The 20,726-nt window shown below is 36.3% G+C and overlaps 1 protein-coding gene and 1 pseudogene across 1 annotated transcript in view; both read left to right on the top strand.

The window, feature by feature from the left end:
- The window catches only part of LOC134328802 (histone H2AX-like), a 218,105-nt gene that overhangs the window by 159,989 nt on the left and 37,390 nt on the right, over positions 1 to 20,726 (top strand). The gene's annotated exons all lie outside the window — the stretch shown is intronic.
- Positions 18,505 to 18,613, top strand: LOC134329761 (5S ribosomal RNA; annotated as a pseudogene).

Below are 20,726 nucleotides of genomic sequence, written 5' to 3'. Positions count from 1 at the left end.
AAAAACACCACTATGAAATAAAACAATAAAAACACTAATTTAAAATTAAACAATAAAAAAATCACTATGAAAATAAACTATTAAAACATCACTATGAAATGAAACAATAAAAACATCTTATTAAATAAAATAATAAAAACACCACTATGAAATAAAACAATAAAAACAACACTATGAAATTAAACAATAAAAACACCACTATGAAATTAAACAATAAAAGCACCACTATGAAATTAAACAATAAAAACACCACTATGAAATTATACAATAAAAACACTACTATGAAATAAGACAATAAAAACATCACTATAAAATTAAACAATAAAAACACCACTATGAAATTAAACAATAAAAAAATCACTATAAAATCAAACAATAAAAACATCATTATCAAATTAAACAATAAAAACATCACTATGAAATTAAACAATAAAAACACCACTATGAAATTAAACAATAAAAAAATCACTATAAAATCAAACAATAAAAACATCATTATCAAATTAAACAATAAAAACATCACTATGAAATTAAACAATAAAAACACCACTATGAAATTAGACAATAAAGAACACCACAATTAAATTAAACAATAAAACATCACTGTAAAATAAAACAACAAAAACACCACTATGAAATAAAACAATAAAAACATCACTGTGAAATAAATCAATAAAAACATCTTTATGGGATAAAACAATAAAAACATCACTATGAAATTAAACAATAAAAACACCACTGTGAAATAAAACAATAAATACACCACTGTAAAATGAAACAATAAAAACACCACTATGAAATAAAACAATAAAAACACTAATTTAAAATTAAACAATAAAAAAATCACTATGAAAATAAACAATTAAAACATCACTATGAAATGAAACAATAAAAACATCTTATTAAATAAAATAATAAAAACACCACTATGAAATAAAACAATAAAAACAACACTATGAAATTAAACAATAAAAACACCACTATGAAATTAAACAATAAAAGCACCACTATGAAATTAAACAATAAAAACACCACTATGAAATTATACAATAAAAACACCACTATGAAATAAGACAATAAAAACATCACTATAAAATTAAACAATAAAAACACCACTATGAAATTAAACAATAAAAAAATCACTATAAAATCAAACAATAAAAACATCATTATCAAATTAAAAAATAAAAACATCACTATGAAATTAAACAATAAAAACACCACTGTGAAATTAGACAATAAAGAACACCACAATTAAATTAAACAATAAAACATCACTGTAAAATAAAACAACAAAAACACCACTATGAAATAAAACAATAAAAACATCACTGTGAAATAAATCAATAAAAACATCTTTATGGGATAAAACAATAAAAACATCACTATGAAATTAAACAATAAAAACACCACTGTGAAATAAAACAATAAATACACCACTGTAAAATGAAACAATAAAAACACCACTATGAAATAAAACAATAAAAACACTAATTTAAAATTAAACAATAAAAAAATCACTATGAAAATAAACTATTAAAACATCACTATGAAATGAAACAATAAAAACATCTTATTAAATAAAATAATAAAAACACCACTATGAAATAAAACAATAAAAACAACACTATGAAATTAAACAATAAAAACACCACTATGAAATTAAACAATAAAAGCACCACTATGAAATTAAACAATAAAAACACCACTATGAAATTATACAATAAAAACACTACTATGAAATAAGACAATAAAAACATCACTATAAAATTAAACAATAAAAACACCACTATGAAATTAAACAATAAAAAAATCACTATAAAATCAAACAATAAAAACATCATTATCAAATTAAACAATAAAAACATCACTATGAAATTAAACAATAAAAACACCACTATGAAATTAAACAATAAAAAAATCACTATAAAATCAAACAATAAAAACATCATTATCAAATTAAACAATAAAAACATCACTATGAAATTAAACAATAAAAACACCACTATGAAATTAGACAATAAAGAACACCACAATTAAATTAAACAATAAAACATCACTGTAAAATAAAACAACAAAAACACCACTATGAAATAAAACAATAAAAACATCACTGTGAAATAAATCAATAAAAACATCTTTATGGGATAAAACAATAAAAACATCACTATGAAATTAAACAATAAAAACACCACTGTGAAATAAAACAATAAATACACCACTGTAAAATGAAACAATAAAAACACCACTATGAAATAAAACAATAAAAACACTAATTTAAAATTAAACAATAAAAAAATCACTATGAAAATAAACAATTAAAACATCACTATGAAATGAAACAATAAAAACATCTTATTAAATAAAATAATAAAAACACCACTATGAAATAAAACAATAAAAACAACACTATGAAATTAAACAATAAAAACACCACTATGAAATTAAACAATAAAAGCACCACTATGAAATTAAACAATAAAAACACCACTATGAAATTATACAATAAAAACACCACTATGAAATAAGACAATAAAAACATCACTATAAAATTAAACAATAAAAACACCACTATGAAATTAAACAATAAAAAAATCACTATAAAATCAAACAATAAAAACATCATTATCAAATTAAACAATAAAAACATCACTATGAAATTAAACAATAAAAACACCACTATGAAATTAGACAATAAAGAACACCACAATTAAATTAAACAATAAAACATCACTGTAAAATAAAACAACAAAAACACCACTATGAAATAAAACAATAAAAACATCACTGTGAAATAAATCAATAAAAACATCTTTATGGGATAAAACAATAAAAACATCACTATGAAATTAAACAATAAAAACACCACTGTGAAATAAAACAAAAACACCACTGTAAAATAAAACAATAAAAACACCACTATGAAATTAAACAATAAAAACCTCCTTATGAAATAAAACAATAAAAACATATTTATGAAATTAAACAATGAAAACCTCCTAATGAAATAAAACAATAAAAACACCACTATGAAATAAAACAATAAAAACATCACTATTAAATTAAACAATATAAACACCATTTTTAAATTAAACTATAAAAACACCATGAAATTAAACAATAAAAACATATTTATGAAATAAAACAATAAAAACACCACTATAAAATAAAACAATAAAAACACACTATGAAATAAAACAATAAAAACACCACTTTTAAATAAAATAATAAAAACACCACTATGAAATAAAACAATAAAAACGTCACTATAAAATAAAACAATGAAAACATCACTATGAAATTAAACAATAAAAACAGCACTATGAAATAACACAATAAAAACACCACTGTCAAATAAAATAACCAAAACACCACTATGAAAACATGTTAATGATTCAGACTTCTGTTTAATTATGAAGCTTCATTAATTAAACTAGAACTAAAATCCCAGGTTTCATTAATTAGTGTTTGGGAGGGTTTTTGGTTTTGAATGTGTAGATGTTGATGTTCATTGTTCCTAAATGATCTACTAGCTAACAAATATCTACTGAAGATTCCACATTTATCTTTGAAAACCTTTAAAATGTGGAATCCAAAATCTGAAATCAGATTTATACTCATGTTGGAATGATTACTGATTCAGAATCAATAATTCAGCTGCTTTCACTTTCATCTGCACTGCAGTCTGGGTAATATTATCAGATCTGCTACTTGCTATCTGATTATTTCTCTCTAGGTTGTGGGAGTGTAATCTAACAGAGGAAAGTTGTGAAGGTCTGTCCTCAGTTCTGAGTTTAAACTCCTCCAGTCTGAAACATCTGGACCTGAGTAACAATAAACTGAAGGATTCAGGAGTGAAGCTGCTTTCTGCTGGACTGGAGAATCCACACTGTAAACTGGAGATACTGGAGTAAGATCTTCACTTTCACTAAGTTTTACACACATTCATTCATTTACACTAATCACTTCATCCTGGGAAACAATAAGCATAAAAAAATAATCCATCTCGGGGCGACACACACACACACATACACACACTTTTAGAGACAATGTTGAAATGTTTACTGGCTCCTGTAGTAGTAAGTTAATTTATGTTTTGGTAAATTCCAGAAAAAACAAATTAAGAGTAAATCAGTCCTGTTCTGTAGGGGTAAAGTTCTTTAAGAACTATTCATCGCTCCTGGTTATTGAACTTACAACATTATTTTTGAAGGATTATAATGTTTATTAAAAGTTTAAGACATAGCATAAAACAGTGATTAAGGGAATATACAACTGAGCGATAAGAACAGTAAAATAAATGTGTAAATGCTAAATCAATACTAAGACTTAAAACTGAAAAACTTTGGTGAGAATCAGAAAACGGGCCTATTTGCGATGTTTGATGTCAATCAATAATAGAGATCCATTGTTAAAAGTAATGGCAGAACCAAGTCCCTTGACTGAGCATAAAAAGAATTGAGTCTTCCTCTTGGAGCAGTCCTCTGGAGTCAGCAAGGTTACCTCACGTTGGAGCTTTCTACCGGTCCAACAGATGGAACAGTTTTACCTCTCCTCTGCCTAGATCAGCTCTACAACATGGAACGTGGAGCTTGACGTCCGTTGTTGGCTTTTCTCCCTTGAGAAGATTTGTGGTAAGACTCACGCAATGTGTCACGTGAAGAAGTTGGATTCTGCCAGCGTCACCAAATCTGGATCATAGTGCTAAAAATCTAACCCTTTGGTTCCAACAGCACCGTTTCAAAAGTCCAGTAAAGGCAACCTGCGCACTTTAACTTAGACTAATTTACTACAACCGTAACTTAGTAACTTTTAACTAGGAGTCGAGACTGCAAGCTTTGAGATCTGCAAAACAGCCAAGAAGTCGCAAGCCATTTACCTCTCCTTCTGCTGATTAACTTTGCCTGGTTCTTCTCTTGTGCTGTTCTCTCCTTTCTGTTGCTGTTCACCTCTTAACTCCGATGTTCTGAAGTTCTGTGATGTTCTTTCAGGCTCTTTCTTGTGGCCAGACTAACTGCCCCATTTCAAGGGAAAATAGGAGGAGTGGTTTGGTTAGAGATAGCCAATGAGCCATTGGCCCTCCTTCGGTGGGTGTAACGAATTTGGAAACTCTTCCTGTATTTCACCAAAAGAGCAAATTACTAGTGGCCACTAGATGGCACTATTGATACATCTTCCCCATGACAGTTCTTATCTGAGTCATTGGGTACCATTCTCTTTTAATTCCCTTACCAGTTATTCATAGGTACACAAGTTTGCTCTTAGTCTCAAATATGCTTCTATACTAATAATATCAAAATATGTTCTATAGCTTTAACACACATTACTATGATTGTAAGTTATTATGATAAACATAATTCATTTAGTCTATTTAGTGGATAGTAAACAACTTAATTCATACAAAACATAATATGACATGCAGATAAGATTTAGAACAACATACATTAATTGGGAATAATATGGCATATAATAATCTCCAATACTATCAATTGGGTTACAAGTTACAGTGGGGAAAATAAGTATTTGATACACTGCCGATTTTGCAAGTTTTCCCACCTACAAAGAATGGAGAGGCCTGTAATTTTTTATCAATTTAACTGTGAGAGACAAAATAAAAAAAAAATTCCAGAAAATCAATTAAATATTTAATTTGCATTTTATTGCATGAAATAAGTATTTGATACAATGAAAAAACAAAACTTAATATTTGGTACAGAAACCTTTACAGAGGTCAGACGTTTCCTGTAGTTCTTGACCAAGTTTGCACACACTGCAGCAGGGATTTTGGCCCACTCCTCCATACAGATCTTCTTCAGATCTTTCAGGTTTCGGGGCTGTCGCTGGGCAACATTGAGTTTAAGCTTCCTCCAAAGATTTTCTATTGGGTTCAGGTCTGGAGACTGGCTAGGCCACTCCAGGACCTTGAAATGCTTCTTACGGAGCCACTCCTTAGTTGCCCTGGCTGTGTGTTTCATGATATTGTCATGCTGGAAGACCCAGCCACGACCCATCTTCAATGCTCTTACTGAGGGAAGAAGGTTGTTGGCCAAAATCTCGTGATACATGACCCCATCAATCCTCCTTTCATAACGGTGCAGTCGTCCTGTCCCCTTTGCAGAAAAGCACCCCTAAAGTATGATGTTTCCACCCCCATGCTTCACGGTTCGGACGGTGTTCTTGGAGTTGTACTCATCGTTCAACACGGTGAGTGGAGTTGATACCAAAAAGCTCTAATTTAGTCTCATCTGACCACATGACCTTCTCCCATGCCTCCTCTGGATCAACCAGATGGTCATTGGTGATCTTCAAACGGGCCTGGACATGTGCTGGCATGAGCAGGGGGACCTTGTGTAGCAGATGTGTAAAAAGATGAGGTTTTGTTTTTCATATTTCACCTTTCTCAGGATCATCTTTACCCCACGAGGTGAGATCTTGCATGGAGCAGCAGACCGAGGAAGATTGACAGTCATCTTGTGTTTCGTCCATTTTCTAATAATTGTGCCAACAGTTGTTGCCTTCTCACCAAGCTGCTTGCCTATTGTCCTGTAGCCCATCCCAGCCTTGTGCAGGTCTACAATTTTGTCCCTGGTGTCCTTAGACAGCTCTTTGCTCTTGGCCATGGTAAAGAGGTTGGAGTGTGATTGATTGAGTGTGTGGACAGGCGTCTTTTATACAGGTTACGAGTTCAAGCAGGTGCAATAAATACAGGTAATAAGTGCAGAATAGGAGGGCTTCTTAAAGAAAAACTAACAGGTCTGTGAGAGCCAGAATTCTTGCTGGTTGGTAGGTGATCAAATACTTATTCCATGCAATAAAATGCAAATTAATTAATTTAAAAATCATACAATGTGATTGTCTGGATTTTTTTTTTTTTAGATTCTGTCTCTCAAAGTTGAAGTGTGTCTACGATAAAAATTACAGGCCTCCCCATGTTTTGTAGGTGGGAAAACTTGCAAAATCGGCAGTGTATCAAATACTTATTTTCCCCACTGTATATATTGAACAGGTACAAAAAGAAGAATAATCAGAGCAATAACTGTAGCAATGACATAAACGTGTGGTTCTCTTTGTGTATGTGTGTGTGTATAAGAGTAGATGTGCAAAAGGTGGTGAGAGGCCCAGCGGTGTTTGGCCAACAGGAAAGGGGCCCTCACAATCGCCGATTGTCTTGGAGAATACACCACACGAATAATTGAGCATAGGAACAGCTAGTAAGCTGGATTTATGCGGCAAAGAAGCAAAGGGTAGCCCGGTGGACAATGCTGAAAGAATCCCTTAGTCGTATCATCCATAAACATCACTTTTGGGTGTCTGTTCCCTTAATCCAGTAACAATGCTAGAGGAAAGGCTGACCTCAGTGTGGTTCCAGTTCTGAGGCTCGTTAATTTTCTGGGGAAGGGGTAATCCAAAGTTCACATGTCTGCAGATCTTGCAAAAATAATATCCGTTGCATTTCAGTTGTTAGGGTGGTTGATTATCAACATCTTAACAGAACTTAAGTAAAACGAGATGATTGAAAAGAAAAAAAAAAACATGTTTTAGTTTAATTAAGTTCAGATTTGGTTATAACCCAAAGTCCAAATGTCTGTAGAAACAAGATCCGTTGCACTACACTCCGAATCAGCAATTCAACTGCTTTCACTTTCATCTGTAATGCAGTCTGGGTCAAATCTGTTTCTTTAATTTTACCTACTGGTGCAGGGTGACATCTGGTTTTTTTTTTTCCTCCAGATTGTGGGAGTGTGATCTAACAGAGAGAAGTTGTGAAGTTCTGTCCTCAGTTCTCAGTTTAAACTCCTCCAGTCTGAAACATCTAAACCTGGGTTACAATAAACTGAAGGATTCAGGAGTGAAGCTGCTCTCTGCTGGACTGGAGAATCCACACTGTAAACTGGAGATACTGGAGTAAGACCTTCACTTTCACACTGTAGATACAGAAGATCTGTTCCTATTAAAAGCCTCATTTACACCAGAAAATGAATTTAGCAGACCTTGTTTAGAACTCTTTTAAGTCGTCATTCTTCATCACATCCTAGCAGGATTGTTTCTTTTACTTTTTTCAGGAATAAAATATTTTGTAATAATGCATGCACAAAAATAATAATACAATATTACATATGGATTTGGTTGCTTAAAATACAGTGAACAGAGAATAGATTTATAATTATTAAATAAATTAATGATTGACAAATAAATAAATAAACAATTTAAAGTGATTATTGTACATTTTAAACATTATACATTGCTAAATATGCAGAGTTTTGTAATTAATAAAGAGAAAATACTAATCTATTATTTCTCTCCAGGTTGTGGGATTGTGATCTAACAGAGAAAAGTTGTGAAGTTCTGTCCTCAGTTTTCAGTTTAATCTTCTCCAGTCTGAAACATCTGAACCCGAGTTACAATAAACTGAAGGATTCAGGAGTGAAGCTGCTCTCTGCTGGACTGGAGAATCCACACTGTAAACTGGAGATATTGAAGTAAGATCTTCACTTTCACACTGTAGATACAGAAGATTCATACAGAAGTTGTTATTGATGTGTGTATGAGTTTGATCTTTTACTCATTTTCCCCACACAAGATAAAACACTTCATCATTAATATAATAGAATAGTTTTACATGTTGAAGATTTCTCAGTGATTTTTATTAAATGATTTTCTTCTGCAGGTTAAATTTCTGCAGTATTACAGATGAAGGTTTTACTGCTCTGGCTTCAGCTCTGAAATCAAATCCATCATCACGTCTGAGAGAACTGCAACTGAACCAAAATCGTCCAGGAGAATCAGGAGTAAAACTGCTCAAAGATCTACAGGTGGATCCACAATGTAACCTGAAGGAACTACAGTGAGTTACTGTTGCTTTATACACAGACACACTTAAACACACTACTTAGACACATATTACATACTGTTAGGGGTGGCACTGAACCAATAAAGGTTTTTTAGAACTGCCAAGCGAACACCACACAAAGGATTTGGATGTAGTTTTTAATGGGTTTATTAAAGACAACAAAATTAAGAATACTTAGGGCAGAAGAAGGAGCAGTGAGGGGACCAAGAGGCTGGGAGAGAGGCAAGGGAGGACCGGCTGGAAGATCTATTGGCTGAGCTATTGGTAAAGCTGAGGCAGTTCCCTTCAGCTCCACCAGATGTCTGAAGCTTCTCAGAGTGGAGCATAATAAATTCACATGCACAAATGAGACTCCTGACACCTACATTTGCAATGATATATCTATCTTATTGTGGAATCAAAATGCTCATTAGCATTATTATCATGGTTCTTCAGCGAACAGTGTTCTATCATTGTTTCAGCTGGTGTGTGTGTGCTGGTGTTTATTCTGGTTCTGATTGTGTTGAGTCTGATAGGTGACTGAAACATCTGATCATGTCTGATCTCTTCTACAGCTTCTGATTGTAATACACATTGAATTGTAAGAAGATGAAGAGCAGTGGAGATAAACAGCATCTACTCTTCACACTGGGATTCTACATGGTGACACTTTGTTCAGCTTCTTACTGCTCAAATCTGTAAACATGCTCTCTGTATAACTATGTTCTTCTCTCATGACATCATTTCCTGTTCAAGATCAACACCCTTAAACCCTGATGGACCTTCATCTTTCCCTCATCAGAAAGGATCAGTACATCAGTACTGAAGTAAAGAGATTGGAAAGTCCATCAGGTTACTGGTACCCGTAAAATGGAGTGAAGGTCTATGAGGACTGTTTTAGAAAACCCTGCATTAGCTTGATGCATTAGCATGCTGTTCACTATCTGGCTTGTAATAAAGAAGCTTAAAGAAGTTTAAAGCTACTGGAGCTATTTAATAGCTGTTTTTTACAAGCACAGGTTTCCATACTTCAAATGCACATCAACCTCTACAGTGGACACTACTGCATTACAGACTGAGAAGCGTGATTCCTTACTCCAGAGAACACGTCTCCACTGCTCTCGAGTCCAGTGGGGGCGTACTTTACACCACTGCATCTGACACTTTGCATTGTGCTTGGTGATGTAAGGCTTGAATGCAGCTGCTCAGCAATGAAAACCCATTCTATGAAGCTCTCTATGCACTGTTCTTGAGCTAATCTGAAGGCCACATGAAGTTTGGAGTCTGTACCGATTGACTCTGTGCACTATGAGCCTCAGCATCCGCTGACCCTGCTCTGTCATTTTACGTGGCCTACCTCTTCATGGATGAGTTGCTGTCGTTCTCAATCACTTCCACTTTGTTATAATACCACTGACAGACGACTGTGGAGTATTTCATGATTTGTTGCACAAATGGCATCCTATCACGGCACCATGCTGGAATTCATTGAGCTCCTGAGAGTGACCCATTCTGTTTGTAGAAGCAGTCTGCATGCCTAGGTGCTTGGTTTTATACACCTGTGGCCATAAACGTGATTAGAACACCTGAATTTCATATATATATATATATATATATATATATATATATATATATATATATATATATATATATATATATATATATATATATATATATATATACGTGTATATATATATATATATATATATATATATATACAGTATATATACAGTATATATATATTTTACAGAGTATTTTCAAAGATAAGTGCTTACAAGAGATGTAAAAACATGTTTAAAGTGTGTACATTTTTGTTACTATTATTCTTATTCTTCACCTTTGTCTTCTTATTAATACATTACTGTAGTGCTGACTTATTGCTGTCAGTCATGGCTATGATCCGGGCAGCCGTATGCGGGCCAGAATCAAACTGTCATTCATTTTGACACCGGGCCAGATCCGGCTGCTGGATGTGGGCGGACACAAAAAGTTCTGGCATGCCGGATAAATTTTTTGCTAGCTGGGTTATTTATTCACTCTTGTCCTTTACAGCAGATTAACATATAAATAAAGTTTCTTTTGTTATTATAACACTTTTTGAATGTAAATGAATTTGATTTAAATGTAATTTATTTATTTTAAAGTGTGGAAAGCACTAAGCTACAAGAGACCATGCGTTACTGCGGTTTTATCACGGGGAAGGATGTTTTGGCACGACACGAAGCGGAGTCACATCAGTATTTAGTTTTTTCACCTCATTACTAGCCCTAAATTGCCCGCGTCCTAGTTTATACATCATTTGGAAATATGTTTATTATAGAGGATAATGTGATGGAGCACATAAAGACATGCTTTAAACTTGTTTTGCAATATTATATAACATTTGGAATCATTAAGCATATTTTGTGTTCTTCATTCCTCATACGAACAAAACAAAGTTGTCCTTGTTGACGTTTCACAGACTAATCATTCTTCATGAAGACACAGCTGGATTCCTGCAAGAAGACACACCCTTATATTAATTCATCAATACCACATAAGTCATTCTGGTCTTAAAATGAGCTTGATATGTGTGACACAATATATGGTAACATGATATTTAAACATTTTTAATGCTATTAGGTAACAATTCTTCCTAAAAGTTAAGACATTTATAAAGCATTTTCAGCTACAATGCAAAAGCTGTTGTAGCACTATAATATTCAGAACTGGATAATAACATGCTGTATTTACTTTACTATAATAGTTTTGAATAAACTCACCTTATAGTACTTCAAAAAAATAAGTACTACACTACATAAATATATTTACATCATTCTTATTATATCAACATGATCACGTGAGAGCGACTCAAGCTTATTAAGGAAATGAGTATAAATAATGAAATGAAATAAAAGTACTCTGTAATCAGAACTAATGTAGAATTAAATGAATTAAATCATCTGTGAGTGTTAACTTTAGATTCAGATACTCACTGTTTTGTTCTAAACCAGGGGCATAACATTAGGGAGGGGGGCAGATAGTACACTGGGGCCCATGGCGGGTGGGGGCCCCTCCACGACATGAACTAAACCCCCAACCGCACTGCCCCCCATTGGCTGCACTCGCCAGGTCATTATTATTATTACAATATTTTTGTTCAGTAAAATATTAAAAGTGAGTGAGTACCTTTAATTCATTCTGATATATATACGGTATATATAGGGTGTCCCAAAATTCACGCAAGATTTGAATTTGGACCATTCTTCATTAGAAAATGCGGTTGGTCAGGCAATAACAGTTAATGGTGCTCGCTATCGCGACATGATAATCCAGCTTTTTGTGCCTAAATTGCAAGATATGGATGTGGACGACATGTGGTTTCAACAAGACGGTGCCACATGCCATACAGCCCGAGAAACAATTCAATTACTGCATGAGTCATTTCCTTGTCGTGTAATTTCCCGTTTTGGTGATCAGAATTGGCCGTCCAGATCATGCGATTTAACGCCGTTGCACTTTTTTCTTTGGGTTTTTTTAAAGTCTAAGGTTTATGCCATCAAGCCCACGACCACCCACGCCTTGAAGGAGGAAATTGAGCGCTGTATCAATGAAATTCAGCCACATTTATGCAAAACGGTCATAGAAAATTTCGACAAAAGAGTGCGTATGTGCCAGCAAAGCCGTGGAGGCCATTTACCCGATATGCTATTCCATACATAACCCTATACTGTATACTTTATGAATCAATTAAAAATTTACAATTTTTAATTAAAAACCTGTGTTCTTTATCAAAATTACTTCTTGCGTGAATTTTGGGACACCCTGAGGGGGCCCAAAATTTTTGAGGCCCATTAGCTCCCCTGCTAACACAGAACGTTCCCGTAACGTTAGATTTTGGTTCCCCTATGGTTATTTTTAGGGAACCATCCCATAACGTTATGGTAACGTTCTATTTTCGTTAAAAAAATTTGTGCTGTTCCCAGAACGTTACGGGAACTATGAAACCTAACGTTCTCTCATGGTTTTATGAAAAATAACAGAGAACGTTATCTAAAAGTTGGCTCAAGGTTTTCTTTCTTATGTGTTTAAAGTAACGTTCCAGTAACGTTCCCGGAAGGTTTTCTTATGATCTTTAAAGTTTTTTGGTAGGAACTTACCAAAAAAGCAGCTTTTTGCTTGAGACGGTCCATGTAGTTTTACTTTACATAACTTTACTTACAAGTACCAACTATAAAACTATGAAACCTAACGTTCTCTCATGTTTTTATGAGAACTAACCGAGACCGTTAGTTAAAGCTTGTATAAGGTTTTATTTCTTAAGTGTATAAAGTATCGTTCCAGTAACGTTCCCGGAAGGTTTCTAAGTTAACCCAGCTAGCACAATCATCTGGCCCAGTTCCCACTTTTCTATCGGCACAGTCGGCCGAGTGTCAGAATCGTCCAGAATTAATGTAGCCAGATCCGGCCCAGTTGTTACCACAGCTGGGTTTGGCTGGTGCTCGTAGAAACGCGTGCGCGCCGACGCTGGTTGTCCGGCTGTGGCCCAGCGTCCAGTCTCTGATTCAGCGCCGGCAGAACAGCGTCACCATAGCAACAGTGCGATGCGAGCCGTTGAAAATGAGGACTCGTTCGTTTGTGTGAGGTAAATAAACATTTAATCTTAACAAATTTTTACTTAGTGAAAAATAAGCAGAAAGTATATTAATGAGATTTGGTCTAAGATAGAGAGCAATTTGGAAATGGAAACTGTTTATGGTAATGTTATCTAGTGAGTTTCAGGTTAACTGGTAGTCTGAACTGAAACACTTCAGGTAACGTTAGCTAAAAGGCTAACAGTTTCTAGCATTAGACAACAGCTGCTAAATAATTGAAGCTCACTGAATACTGTGGATAACGTAAACTTAAAAGCTACAATAAGCAACAAGAACAACAACAATAATAGTAATACAATAATAAGCAACAGACGACCTACCATCTCTGACTACATCCACAAGGTGGACCAACAAAGCAGGTGTGTATAATATAAGAGTGAACAGTGAGTGGACACGGTATTTGAAAAATCCAGCAGTGATGCTGTGTCTGATCCACTTATACCAGCACAACACACACTAACACTTGCTCTGAGGTGGTCATGTGGAGGTCCTGACTATTGAAGAATAAGGGGGCTAACTCCCGGTTCGAGTGTACGCTGGCGCGTGTAGCTGCCGCTGCTCCCCGGTTATTTATTTATTTATTTATTTATTTTATTTTTATTATTATTTTATGATTTTTGTTCGTTATGAGCTTGTGATTTCTGAGATCTTGCTAATGTCACAGCTTGGACTCCAACCCAGTCCTCTACCAGAACGAATTAACTCTGTGTATTCAGTGTGTTTTAACTGGCTTACCTGTATGTGAATCACTCTGCTCTCAGACGCTACCTGCTGCTTCCTAACTCTATTTTGTCACCATGTGGAATAATGACTCAGTTGTAAGGTTTGTCCTTGTTTGGGCTGTATTGTCCATAGTTTTTCAACCATCGGCAACCCTACACCAGTACTCGGCTGCTGAACTTCTTAAGCTGCGGTTCCACCTGCCCTATATGCCACCGGTACTCCACATTCACCCGGACATTGCTCGGCCTTTTCAGCGCAGATACATCCATCGTGGGTCCCGACGGAATTTCCACATTGATGACTCGACTACCATAAACACCATCTGGTCTAAAACTCGTCGCTCTCGGAGAAATTCTGGCAGGAAAGTGGACTGTGCTGTCTTAGTCAGGGTAGCCAGGTCGGCTAACATCATTGCATCCTCGGACCGTTGTGTAGTTAATGTTGGGCTTTTCAACACTCGGTCTCTCTCGGGTAAAAGCCTTCTTCTCCGGGACATCCTCCTCGACCGTAAGTTTGACTTTCTTTGTCTTACAGAGACGTGGCAACAATCCGGTGACTTCGCCCAGCTGAACGAGCTAACGCCGACTGGGTTTGTTTACATCTGTCAGCCGCGTGTCACTGGTCGTGGAGGAGGTCTCGCGATACTTTACCGTGAGCAGTTGAAAGCCTCCACTCTCACTCTACCTGTCTACCATACATTTGAAGTAGCAGCCATACAGTTGTATGGACCAAAACCTACTGTTCTGGCTACTATTTATCGTTCTCCCAAGCCCAATAAGGATTTTATAAATGACTTTTCAGCATTTCTCACATTCCTCTGTTTACATTTTCCTAACATCATTGTGCTTGGTGATTTTAACATACATATGGACAATGTTAATCACATTACTACTAAGGATTTTATATCTTGCTTGGACAGTTTTGGATTACAACAACATATCAACTTTCCAACACACTCTAAAGGACATACCTTGGATTTAGTCTGCTGTTCTGGTGTAACTCCCCACAACTGTACTGCCACTGATCTCCCTGTCTCTGATCACTTGTTAATTTCATTCAATATCAATATGATTCTATCTAAAAGTAGACCACTACGTGACATTACATATCGTAATATTAAAAATATTAATCTAACTTCTCTTTTATCAGGTATTGACAGTTTTCCTAACCTTAGTCTTTCAGCCACTACTGATGATTTGGTTTGTCACTATAACACTGGACTTCATTCTCTACTGGACTCACTTGCTCCATTAAAAACCCGGACTGTTTCTTTCACCCATTCAGCTCCTTGGTTTTTACCCCATCTACGTCAGCTTAAAACTACAGGACGCCAGCTGGAACGTCTCTTTAGGAAAACTGGCCTTATAATACACAAGGAGCTATATCATAACCATCTTCTTCTATATAAAGATAATCTTCACACAGCAAAATCCCAGTACTATTCCCAATTAATTAGAGCTGATGATGGAAACACACGGGCCCTGTTTTCTCTGGTCACTTCCACTCTTCGCCCACCTGACTCTTTACCTTCACACTTCTATTCTGTCGATCATTGCAATTTGTTAATGTCATTTTTCAATACTAAAATAGATCTGATACACCAGCAATTGCTTCCTGTTACTTCTTGTACCGTATTTTCCCCAGTGTCGGTCCCTCTTATTCATCCATTTACTACTTTTCACCTTCCCACTATCTCTGATATATCTAATCTCATCCAGAAATCAAAATCTTCCACTTCTCAACTTGATCCTTTCCCAACACCCCTGGTCAAAGCAAGTTTACCTGCTATATTGCCTCTGATAACTGCCATTATTCACTCCTCCCTCACCTCTGGATCTGTCCCTCATTAAAGTCTGCCTCAGTCACCCCTATTTTAAAGAAACCCGGTCTAGATCCTAACAACTTCAATAACCTTCGTCCCATCTCTAATCTGCCTTTTCTTTCAAAAATCCTTGAAAAGACAGTTGCTTCTCAGGTACATTCTCACCTCTCCAATAATCACCTTTATGAGCAGTTTCAATCTGGTTTTCGTCCCTATCATAGTACAGAAACAGCTCTCCTCAAAATAACAAATGACCTTTTGACTGCAGCAGACTCAGGTTTTTTATCCATACTCATTCTCCTTGATCTGAGTGCAGCATTTGATACCATCTCCCATTCTATTCTCCTCCATAGACTATCAGCCATTGGTTTTTCCAACATACCTCTGGACTGGTTCACCTCATATCTCTCTGATCGCACTCAGTTTATTCAATTAAAGACATTTACATCCCAACCATCTCCCCTCACTTCTGGTGTTCCTCAAGGTTCGGTTCTAGGTCCTATTCTTTTCATCATTTACCTTCTTCCTTTAGGTCATATTTTCCATAAGTATAATATCCAGTTTCATTGTTATGCAGACGACACCCAGCTCTACCTTTCTAGCAAACCCACTTCTACCCTCCCTCCCTCCTCCCTCTGCAATTGCTTACAGGAAGTCATGTCTTGGTTTTCCTCTAATTTTCTCAAACTCAATAGTGATAAAACAGAGGTTCTTCTCATTGGTTCTAAATCTGTCCTTGCTAAAGTAGACAGTTTCTCAATTTCCATTGACAACACTCTTGTTTCCCCCTCCCTTCAGGTAAAGAGTCTGGGTGTCGTCCTTGATAGCACTTTGTCTTTCCAAACTCACATAAATAACATCACTCGGTCTGCATACTTTTATATTCGTCATATTAACCGTCTCCGTCCTTCCCTCACTCCTGACAATACTGCCATTCTGGTCCACTCCCTGGTCACATCCCGTTTGGACTATTGCAATTCTCTTCTGTTTGGTCTCCCCCTCAAGTCCCTCCATAAGCTACAACTAGTTCAGAATGCTGCTGCCCGTGTCATTTCTAGAACCCCATCCATTCATCACATCACCCCCGTTCTTCAACAGCTCCACTGGCTCCCTGTTAAATTTCGCATTGACTATAAACTTATACTGCTCACTTTTAAGGCTATCCATCATCTTGCTCCTCCATATCTCACCAAGCTCCTTCATATAAATAGACCCAGCCGGACCCTTAGATCTTCCTTATCCATTAGTCTTATTGTCCCTCCAGCCCGTCTGACTACCATGGGGTCTAGAGCTTTTAGCCGTTCGGCTCCCCGTCTCTGGAACTCCCTCCCACCAGACATTCGTAATATTGACTCTCTAGACATTTTTAAATCACGCCTCAAAACTTACTTGTTTAGGACAGCATACAGTCTTTAGCCTGTTCTCTTGACTATATATATTTAAAAAATTCTTTCCCTGTTTTTATTGCTGTTTTATGCTGTTTGTATGTTTATTCTTTTATGTACGGTGACCTTGAGAGTCCTGAAAGGCGCCTATAAATAAAATTTATTATTATTATTAACAAAGTATGCAGAGGAACTGATGGACGACAGTGGAACTGTAGAGCTACAAAGTGCTTCTATAGATAGATAACTTTATTAATCCCATAGGGAAAGTCAGTAAATGGTTAGTAAACTATATGGTTAGTGGAGCTGATAGAAAAAGAGTATTCATACAAGAAGGAGGTGGCACTGAACCAGATGCGGCAGGCTCGGCTGGCAGGAGCTGCGCCAGAAGTGGGCCACAATTACAAGGCTAGCTGGGTACTAGGTTACCGGAGTGTTATTGCAAGGTTGTCTAAAGTTTTCAATAATTTAAAGGTTAGTACAAGGTTCCCTTAAAGGTTTCAATAATGTTAAGGTTACGGGAACGTTAGGGGAACGTTCCCAGAACTATAATGCACAACCAAACGGGAATGTTCTATTTCCGTAAAGAAAACTTTCCTGGGGAACCAAAGGGCAACCAAAATGATCCGTTCCCAGAACGTTCTGGGAACCAAAAACTAACGTTCCCAGAACGTTCTGGGAACCAAAACTTGTTAGCTGGGGTAATACTGTAAAAACTACAGAAATTTGTTACAGTGCACCGCTCAGCTGCTAAACCCTTTTTCACCTCCATTTTCTTCAAAACATCACAACAAATCAGCAGCATTCAGCTTTTCTTTCCTATTTACCAGAAAAGTCGTCATTTCATGCCTGCAACATTTTACAAAAACACTTGGGACGGGGGAGCCTTTATAAACTAATCAAGCTCGTCATATTTAAGCCGCTGTTTACTTCAACAAAAGTCTTAAGTGGAGGACCAAAGCAATTCATTCATTTATAGACGGTGGTGTTTATGCTGTTACGCTTCAACTTATGAACAGTTAAAAAAAAACTGACAACAAAATATTAAAACCTTGTGAAGTGGAAGAATGATGGACGACTATAAAAGGGAAACTATTTGCAGTGTCTCTCGCTTACGGCCACACCACCCTGAGAACGCCCAATCTCGGAAGCTAAGCAGGGTCGGGCCTGGTTAGTACTTGGATGGGTGACCGCCTGGGAATACCAGGTGCTGTAAGCTTTTATTTTATCCTCACACATCTTTACTTCAACCTCCTGCCAAAGGAACCGAACATTTTCTTTTTTTCTTCATCATCAGAGCAATACGTGAAGAAAAAGGCCAGCTGACACTTTCATTCTGAGTAAAGTAAAGCACCTATCCATCCTGGCTGTACGAAAGGAAATTATTTTGTAAATATAACAAAAAAAAAAATCAACGAATTACTTTGTTTTCCTGCTTTAGAAAATCTAACGTTTCCCTGAATTGCATTTATTATTAACTTTATACGGAGCCCCTAAGGTGACATCCCCTGAAAAAAAAATAACGCGTGGCCACGACTTATTAACGCGTTCCCACGCCTTACTAACGCGTGGCCACGACTTACTTAACGCGTTCCCACGCCTTACTAACGCGTGGCCACGACTTACTTAACGCGTTCCCACGCCTTACTAACGTGTGGCTACGACTTAGTAAGGAGTGGGAATGAGATCGTGGCCACGACTTAAAAAGGTTGAAACAGTTGAATATTGTTTACTCTGTTTACTTTCTTGACTATCGTGTCAATAAACAGAATGGATGATTAAAGCATTGTACTTGCTTACTTTATATTTATTACATCTACAACAGTAGCAAACATTAACGTGTGTATAAACATTACTATGACAACTCGCATACGTCTGTGTGTGCGAAACAGTTCCGTACTGAAACATAAAACCATCACACGTTCCATACATTAACACATGTTGTTAGGGGAAACAGTTGAATATGGTGAGATCATCTGTTACACCCAGGAGGGAGACTGCATATTACATCAAGGCTCCAAAACAAACGATCTACGGCTAACAACATGTGTGAATGTATAGAACGTGTGATGGTTTTATGTTTCAGTACGGAACTGTTACGCACACACAGACATAAGTCGTGGCCACGCGTTAGTAAGGCGTGGGAACGCGTTAAGTAAGTCGTGGCCACGCGTTAATAAGGCGTGGGAACGCGTTAATAAGTCGTGGCCACGCGTTATTTTTTTTTCAGGGGATGTCACCTTAGGGGCTCCGTAACTTTACTGAAAAGCCGAATTAAAATATTTAACGTTTAAGTGAATTTTAAAGTGGAGTTCATAATTATGTACAGACATCATCCCCATCTAGTGGTGCTAGAAATAAGTTACATCTCGTTGATGGGGTAAAGATTTATGACATTATTATGTTTTATTATGATTTAATTTTCATCGTCGTTGTTGTATTTTTGATTATTTGTTGTTGTGTTTGTTGTTATTTTAAACAATTTCTTTTTTGAAAACTGTTCATAGTGTGGCGCCGGCGAGCAGGAAGGATAGCGTCAGGGCCGCAAGTGGTTTAGGGACAGACACCCATTCATACACACATACATTCATACAACAGACAAACATATAAGCTACTTACCCAACCCTTACCGCAGCCACCCCACTCCCAACAACGGGATACACGGCTACGGTGAGCTTAGACACCACTGCCGCAAGGCTTTCTGGGTGGCGACGCTACAATAGGTTAAAGTGTAAAAGTATAAACACCACCGTCTATAAATGAATGAATCGTTTTGGTCTTTCATGTGAGACTTTTGTTGACTTTTAACCGAAGAACAGAAATTATGTTTAAAATAACAAATAATAAATGTACAAAAAACAAATGTAATTGTAAAATACTATTACAATCCCATCAACAAGATGTAAATTATTTCTAGCACCACTAGATGGGAATGATTTATGTACATTAGTGATGGGTCGGTCGCGAACGATCCGGCTTTAAGAGCCGGCTCTTTAAAGTGAACGACGGGATCCGGCTCCTGACTGGGAGCCGATTCGTTTTTTTCCGGATTTTTTTTTCTGTCAAAACCGCACGTGATTGGTCAAGATACGTGGTGGCGTTTGTGTAATTACACTGAGCAGGAGGGGAGGGGTTACACACACACACACACACACACACACAGACAGACAGACAGACAGACAGACAGTGAGCACACGAACAGGAGAGAGAGAGAGAGAGAGAGAGAGAGAGAGAGAGAGAGAACTCAGCGCTTTTCAGAGCCAGACATTACACGCTGGAAAGGTGAGGAAAATGAGTGAGAAGAAACATAGTAAAGTTTGGACATGAGAAGC

The sequence above is a fragment of the Trichomycterus rosablanca genome, chromosome 15 (assembly GCF_030014385.1).
Source record: "Trichomycterus rosablanca isolate fTriRos1 chromosome 15, fTriRos1.hap1, whole genome shotgun sequence".
NCBI lineage: Eukaryota > Metazoa > Chordata > Actinopteri > Siluriformes > Trichomycteridae > Trichomycterus > Trichomycterus rosablanca.
The sequence above is the reverse complement of the archived record's forward strand: the minus strand, read 5'-3'. Positions and strand labels throughout refer to the sequence as shown.